At 42.7% G+C, this 7615-nt stretch overlaps 1 long non-coding RNA gene across 1 annotated transcript; it reads right to left on the bottom strand.

The window, feature by feature from the left end:
- On the bottom strand, positions 1-3027 carry LOC134623166 (uncharacterized). Its single transcript, XR_010093248.1, has 4 exons — positions 2809-3027; positions 753-947; positions 181-654; positions 1-63 (listed from the first exon to the last, which is right to left on the bottom strand). It is a non-coding gene; the product is annotated as an uncharacterized LOC134623166 (long non-coding RNA).
- Between the last annotated feature and the right edge of the window lie 4588 nt (positions 3028-7615).

Here is a 7615-nt window from a genome sequence, read left to right as displayed (position 1 = left end):
TCTGAAGTCTGAAGCTTCTTTTCTTGTTTCTGTGACCTCAGCACGCTGACAGACTTGAAGTTGCTAAAGATTTTAAAAAGTGATAATTATAAGGAAGAAACTTCTCTTTTTCATCCGTTTAATCAAACATTTGATGCCTCAGCTGTCTCAGTCCTATAGCATTCTGCAACTACAACTAACCTGAGGAGGCTTGGATTTGGCTGCAGGTGCCCTTGTACATCCTTCTCAGCAGCACACATGTGGGTACCATTTAATCACACTTCGTCCTGAGCTTTGCTTCATCACAAGACTAAAGGTGGCATCCCGTGTCACGGTCTTATCATCATCCAATTGGAGAAGAAACATTTACGGTCATCCTGGTTTTGTTTTCTGATCCTGCAAAAAGACTGAGGACAACAAAGCCCAGAGAACAAGAGATACACAACATCCAACATTCAGACTCAACAGCCTCCATAAATGAAGAGCACCACGTTGGTCCAGTTATACTAGATATAAGCATACTTCACATTACTGTGTATGAATAATAATCAAGAGACAAACTGTGAAGATGCAGAGCATGATGTCCCATCATCAGACTGTAAACAAATATCCACCAGGCTTCTTTGTTGGCAGAGGTGATGATTCTCCCATCAGGGATCAGTAGCGTGTATTAACCTGTGGTATAAGCAGCAGTCACTGAAATGTTACTGTTTCAGATAAGAAATCTAGCACATAAAAGCAAGGGTGGGAGGGATCTCTACAAACTGACTTACCTCTGCGAGTGTGAGGCTGTTCCTCCAGCTTCAACAAAAATCTGACTCTCCAGTCACAGACAAACAAAAAACTCCAGCTGGGAGATAGAAAACGCTGCCTGGGTCTTGCTGGATGTTGCTGGTCAGAGTCCACACATTAGCAGAGTGCTGCTTGGTCCCACTGACCCATGTGGACAGCGACTGTGGAGAACTGTTCTGGAAAATGGAAAAGAGAATTAAAATGACAAAAAGCCAAACAGGATTTCCATAAAAAGACTCTCTTAGAATCAGCAATCAGAAAATCATTGGTTCATATTACAATTAAATATGACCAGGCTCCTTAAATGTAAGCAGTTAAGATCTGATTTGATTTACATCCTTCACAGAGCGCATTTGTCCAGGCTGTCAGGTAAACATAGAATTAATCTCAGGTAACATGACTCACAGTAGAGATTCAGTAAGAAAGATTGCTAGCTCTAATATTATTACCTCACCAACAGCTCAGATTTCTAGAAGTATTTAAACAAATGTCAGTCTATCGATTCATTTTCTTCTGAATATTCAATTCATGTTCACAGTGGGAGGGTGGGGGGTATCGTGGAATTTTGTAAATAAAGTCTGCAACACAGAAAGAGCTGTGATCAAGCTATTTATTACTGTGCGCAGGAGAGCCAACACACATCAAACATCACAGTTCACAGTCATGTCAGCTCTGCCACAGAAGTCGTGCTCCCACTCCTTTATGCATTCCAAGGAAGAGGGAGGAAGTTACAAACTGATCATACCACACTTCACGCGCCTCGCTATGAAACCTAACGGATCAATGGTTATGCTGTTTTGTGCCCTTGGCCTTATCAGCACCTGTAAAGGGAGTTGTTTTCTCAAACTGCTGATGCTGAAGTAAGTTCATCTAGTTTTAGAAACTTTCACTGAACAGTCTATAACAGTGTCACAACTAAGCATATGCATAAGCACTTAAATACTTTAAATGAGAATAATAGAAAATTTCTATTACAGGAGCCAGAGCCTGTCCCAGTAGTCATAGGCAGAGCACACCTGGACAGGTACCAGTCTGTCAGAGGACTAACACAGAGACAGACATCAGAGTAACAAATCTATTTAAAATTAATGTAAGCTTGCTACAGCTGTATGTATGAACATGTGTTTCTGTGCTCTCAGTCCACCTCTCAGGAACCTGGAGTTCATTTTTAGTCTACTTTAAACAGACCTCACAAAAGGCTGATGTGGCTGGATCAGTAGTCTGATTTAAGTACGATACCTTTGGCCAGGGATTAATCTGGTACATCGCTTCACTGCAGTCTTACAAATTATCCCCACACCTGAATAAAAAATATTGATATTTACAAATAACAGATTCAGCTGATGCAGCCTGACTCAATCTGATTCCAGATGTTCAGCACACACAGAGACACAGAGGTACTGTTTAAAGTTTAGTGTTAACCTGAGTCACTGATCATTTACAGTATTACAGAGTCTGGCAGTCTTTGCATGATGTCCACGTCACTGTAAGTTTCTAGCTGACTCTCAGGTGTGACAGGTGTGCCAGCAGGAAAGAGTAATAAGAACCTGCAGCCTGAGGTTTGTCATGCAGGATTAAAGGAGCCAGGCTTTGTTCACACAGCTAGGATTGTATTTTACACTGACCCTGGGTCAGTATAAGTATCATACAGTTTAAACGAAGCACTGAAACTTGCACATATTTATTACAGATGCATTGAAGCTAATCTGGATATTTACTGTCAATCTGTGGCTGCGATTAATCACTTTAATGGAAACTTTATTAATTAGTAACTTCATCAGTCATGACAGAAGCTAATATTTCTGTGCTAACATCGTTTAAACAGTAACAGCTTTACTACAATATAAGCTAACGTTTACACCGTAACTTTAAGCTAGCACCATAAAGACGGTAAAACACGTAATAATATCTACAAATGCATCTTAAAGCTGTTATATTAGCACTCGCTGTATTACTAACATAACCACATTAACATTATTGACACTCGCTGACTTTTAATAGTCATTCTATAAATGCTGTCCGTTTAAATGGTCTTACCTGTAACACTGCTGTATCCACCGGATTCCAGCCAGAGTGGATTCTGGAGTCTTCCCACGCTCCTGTCAGTGATCCTCCATCTGGATGGATGATAACAACCTTCTGAACAATCTAGCAGGTGGATGGCCCACATCTATGGGACTGATTTCTGCTAATAACGCCCATTGTATGGACTGATAACAGCCGAAGCGGGTGAATAAAGTCACCCAGTCGCTAGCTGTGCCATTACCCAGCATACACCTCTCCCTCCATAAATGCAATAAACGATACAAAAGTAATGGCCTATAATTAATGTATCTGCTGTATCTGCTGTTTCTCAGGTAGTTGCTTACATTATATAATATATTGTGTTCAGTACACGTCACTACAATGTGATTTCGGAAATGTATAAATATACGAACAACAGGCTCTTCCGCGGAAATCTCTTGTCGTCAATAAACAACGATTAGGGAGCTCTATAGGATTCAATAGGAGGACCCTGCACGTCAATTCTCGACGCCAGGGGGGTACCCTGCGCGTCGATAAGTGAAGCAGAGGGAGCCTGACCATGCGTCACACATTTGACGAGTTGGGAGTGAGAACGTGTTGGTATATCTCCGCGTCTCCTGATGACACCAGACCAATGGATGCCCTTTTTAACTGTATTGTAGATATAAAATCTTGGATGGCAGAAAACTTTTTACAGCTTAACCAGGACAAAGCTGAAGTTTTAATCATCGGTCCTGAGGCTCAGAGAGAGAAACTCTTCTCTAAATTACAAGCATTTTCACTATGCCCTTCACTACAAGTGAAAAACCTGGGTGTTATTTTTGACTCTGAGCTTGGTTTTATCCCACATATTAAACATGTAACCAAAATTGGATTTTATCATCTAAAAAATATAGCCAAAGTCCGCCCTATTCTCTCTCGGGCCAACACGGAGATGTTGATGCATGCTTTTATTACCAGTCGCATTGATTATTGTAATGCGCTGCTCTCTGGTCTCCCCAAAAAGAATATTTCACCTTTGCAACTTTTGCAAAACTCTGCAGCTCGTGTGCTGACGAAGACCAGAGGGCGGGCCCACATTACACCGGTTTTACAATCGCTGCATTGGCTCCCCGTGTGTTTCAGGATCGATTTTAAAGTTCTTTTATTGGTTTTTAAATGTCTTAATGGTCTTGGGCCTTCTTATCTTTCAGATCTGCTTTTACCATATGAACCCTCACGGACCCTGAGGTCCTCTGGTACTGGCCTTTTGATTGTCCCTAAAGTCAGGACACATACTCACGGAGAGGCAGCTTTTCAGTCGTATGGTCCTCGACTGTGGAACAGCCTGCCGGAGGAGCTCAGGGCCGCAGAGAACGTTCATGTTTTTAAAAACAGGCTCAAGACCCACCTTTTTAATTTAGCTTTTAACTAACGTTATTTATTTTATGCTTATTTATTCTATCCTGTTATTCTATTTATATTATTCATTTAGTTTTACCTAATATTTACTGATTTTATTCTTATTCATTTTTTATCTTCTTACTCTGTTTATACTTATATTTATATTATATCCCACTCTTATTTATTTTATCTTTTTATCCTGTTTATATTCTTATTAGGTCATATCTCCAGTGTTTCCTCGGAGGGGGTTCTCTGCACCGGGGCTGTGATCGACCGTGGCTGCTGGGGCCCTGTGGGTCCTCTGAGCCTGGCTGGGGGGCTTCTTTGCCTCCCTCCTGCTGTGTGCCCAGCCTGGAGGCTGCGGTCTGTGACCGGCTCCCGGTGCAGACAGCTCCCTGTGATAGTGTTTCCTCACTTGGCTAATACGTACCCAGCCCAATTTTACTCTTTAGGTGTGTGTGTGTGTATGTGTGTGTGTGGGGGTGGGGGGGTAGGGGGATGTGTGTATCATGACCGCTTCTGTTAATGACAGTGCGGGGAATGAGTGGGAGGGTGAGGTGGGCTGCTTTTAACCATGTAAAGCACTTTGTGCTACAGTTTGTATGAAAAGTGCTTTATAAATAAAGATTGATTGATTGATTGACCTCTGTCTCCTCCTTGTCTGAGCTCACCACAGTATATTTATTTTCTTACTCTTCATATATTTATTGTTTGTTTACTTGCACTGCTGTAACTGGAGCCTTGTAATCTTGTCTCTCTATATACTGGACTGTATGTAGTGGAGACGACAATAAAGTTTACTTTGACTTCAGCACAGCAGCAAGCGGGCGCACCGAGGGCTCTTGCGCTCACTTTTTGCATACAGAATTTTGAAAAAACATCGGTGCAAATTATAAGTCTGTATCATTATGTCTGGTGTTTTCATGTTTGTTGGTTTGTTGTTGTTTGTTGTTTGTGTTTATTTTCTTATTTTTGCGAGTTGGTTATTAAATGCTTCTCCAGCCAGCCAGAGAATCCCCCGCCGCCCCGCCCTCTCCACCCTGTGCTGCAAGCAGCAGGCGCACCTCGCAAACGGAGGGCGCCCTTACTCCCAGCAAATGGGCGATAGAAAACCGATCGGTGCCTATGCCATTCCAAAAATGAGCTGGCATGATGTCAGGGCAGCATGAGTACGAGCAATTACTTATTTTTTGCCATTGCCCGTGATGCCGCCCCCCACCACAATGCCGCCCCGGGCAACCGCCCGTGTCGCCTGTATCAAAAACCGCTACTGGCTACAGTAGTAAATCTTGTCCATATTCAGTTTGTGGGTAATCTATTATTTTCTTTCTAAACTTCTAAAAGTTTGACTTAAGGGGGCAGGATGTTTGTTTAAGGGGGCATTGCCCCCTCTTGCCCCAGCGTATAGCCGGGCAAGAGGGAAACCACAGCAACAACTAAAATAAGCATAAGTAACAGTAAATAATAAATATTGAATGTTACTGAGCAGTATACAGTACTAATAATGCATGATATCTTTAGAGGCAGCAGTGGGGCAAAATAGAGTGCTTGTGTGAGTAGCTCTTTGTGTGTGTGTGTATGTGCACTTGTGTTCATAAGCTTTTTCCCTGTAAGTGTTTAATAGTAGGTGTGGGGAGCACTGCCATGCCCTACTCCGCCTGCTCTTATGTGTTGTTAATGGGTGCTGTTCTAAAGTGCATTTAAAACACAGAAGGGGCATGGTGCTAATGATCTTCTGCCAGACAACAGCCGGTGTCAGCATAGCCCCTCCCAAGAACCGTCAATGTCTACATATATTTAATGTAGCTCCTTCTGGTGAGGTGGAATTTCCCCAACTGTGTTGGGGCAATAGATGCATGTGGTGATTCAGGAACCACATAATCCATCCATCCTTGTCAGGGTTGTGAGGGGTCTGGAGCCTACTCCAGCTACCATAGGACAAGAGGCAGGGTACACCCTGGACAGGTCGCCAGTCTGTTGCAGAGCAGACAGAGACAAACAACCATTCGCACTCACATTCACACCTATGGGCAAGTTAGAATGACCAATTAACCTAACCCTGCTAACTGCATGTCTTTGGACTGTGGGAGGAAGCTGGAGTACCCAGAGAGAACCCACACAAACACAGAGAGAAGATGCAAACTGCACACAGGGGCGGCCCTGACCAGGTGGTGAAATTGAACTCAGGATCTTCTTGCTGCCAGGCAGTGGTTCTAATCACTGCTGTAATTCAGGTTCCCTGTATTTTAAACATGAGGAAACATACTCAGCAGTGCTTCTGGCTGCTATGGACTCAAGCTACCTTTTCAGGGATATTGGAGCTTTTGGGTGAAACAGTGATGGTGGGACCCTTGCTGCTTATGCCCTCAGAAAAGCCCTGCAGAAAGAGGAGCTGGATCTCCCTGAAGATACTCCGCTTCCTGGTACTCAACATCTGAGGCCTATGCCACATATCTTTGTGGGAGATGAGGGTTTTCCTCTCAGGTAAGTGTAGGAATTGGTCCTCAGACTTTTAGTCTGAATAGGAATACTATCCTATTTTTTTTTTTTAAAAAAACTATTAAACATTTTCATCATTCATATTGTATTGTCGCAGTTTTAATCTGTAGCTATATAATGTATTTTCCATTTCTTTTTCATATTATGTCATTAGAAGGAGGCACATCCTCCGGCCTTGTCCTGGAAAAGTCTCACCCAGCCAAGGAGGATCTTTAACTACCACCTGTCTCGTGCCAGGAGAGTTGCAGAGAATGTCGTTGAGATCCTTGCTGCAGAGTGAAGGATCTACCACTGGATGATCAGTGTGAGCCCTGAAAATGTGGACCCTATTGTTAAAGCAACAGCGGTTCGGCACAACTTTAATAATAATAAAAGGAAGATGTTATGTTCATTGGCTCAACTGTACACTTTAATTTTGACGGTTGTCCTATGAAAACTCACCTCTGTGTAGAGAAGTCATGAATCATATCTTCACCTCACTTCTCTTTTCAGGTGGCAGGTTTCTGAGAAAGAGCTCAAATGAAAGAGCTCCTCCTCATCTGTTGACTGCTTAAGCGCAGTTAACACTTCTTTCTCAAATTCAGGGAGACAAGACACAAGGAGACACACCCACACGAACACAGAGAGAGGGACACAGAGGACAAAGACACAAGGGGAACCTAATAAACAAGGAATCAAACAGACCACAAGAAAACCTTGAAGCAATAACAAAAATAAACTCAGGACTGACTGCTGAAACTCTGCCCTCCAGCACTATCAGTAGCAGGAGCAGCAGCAGCCCCTCAACAACAACTTTGTACCCATCATGTAAAACATAGGCTACGTTTGCTTTGCGTTGTCTCCACCTGATGACAGTGATATAGTATGATGTGATTCCATAGTCATAATGTAACACAGAAACACTCAAAAACACAATAAACTCAAAAACTGGGTCAAA

This window comes from Pelmatolapia mariae, unplaced genomic scaffold (assembly GCF_036321145.2).
Source record: "Pelmatolapia mariae isolate MD_Pm_ZW unplaced genomic scaffold, Pm_UMD_F_2 NODE_ptg000449l+_length_20791_cov_1, whole genome shotgun sequence".
NCBI classification, from domain to species: domain Eukaryota; kingdom Metazoa; phylum Chordata; class Actinopteri; order Cichliformes; family Cichlidae; genus Pelmatolapia; species Pelmatolapia mariae.
The sequence above is the reverse complement of the archived record's forward strand: the minus strand, read 5'-3'. Positions and strand labels throughout refer to the sequence as shown.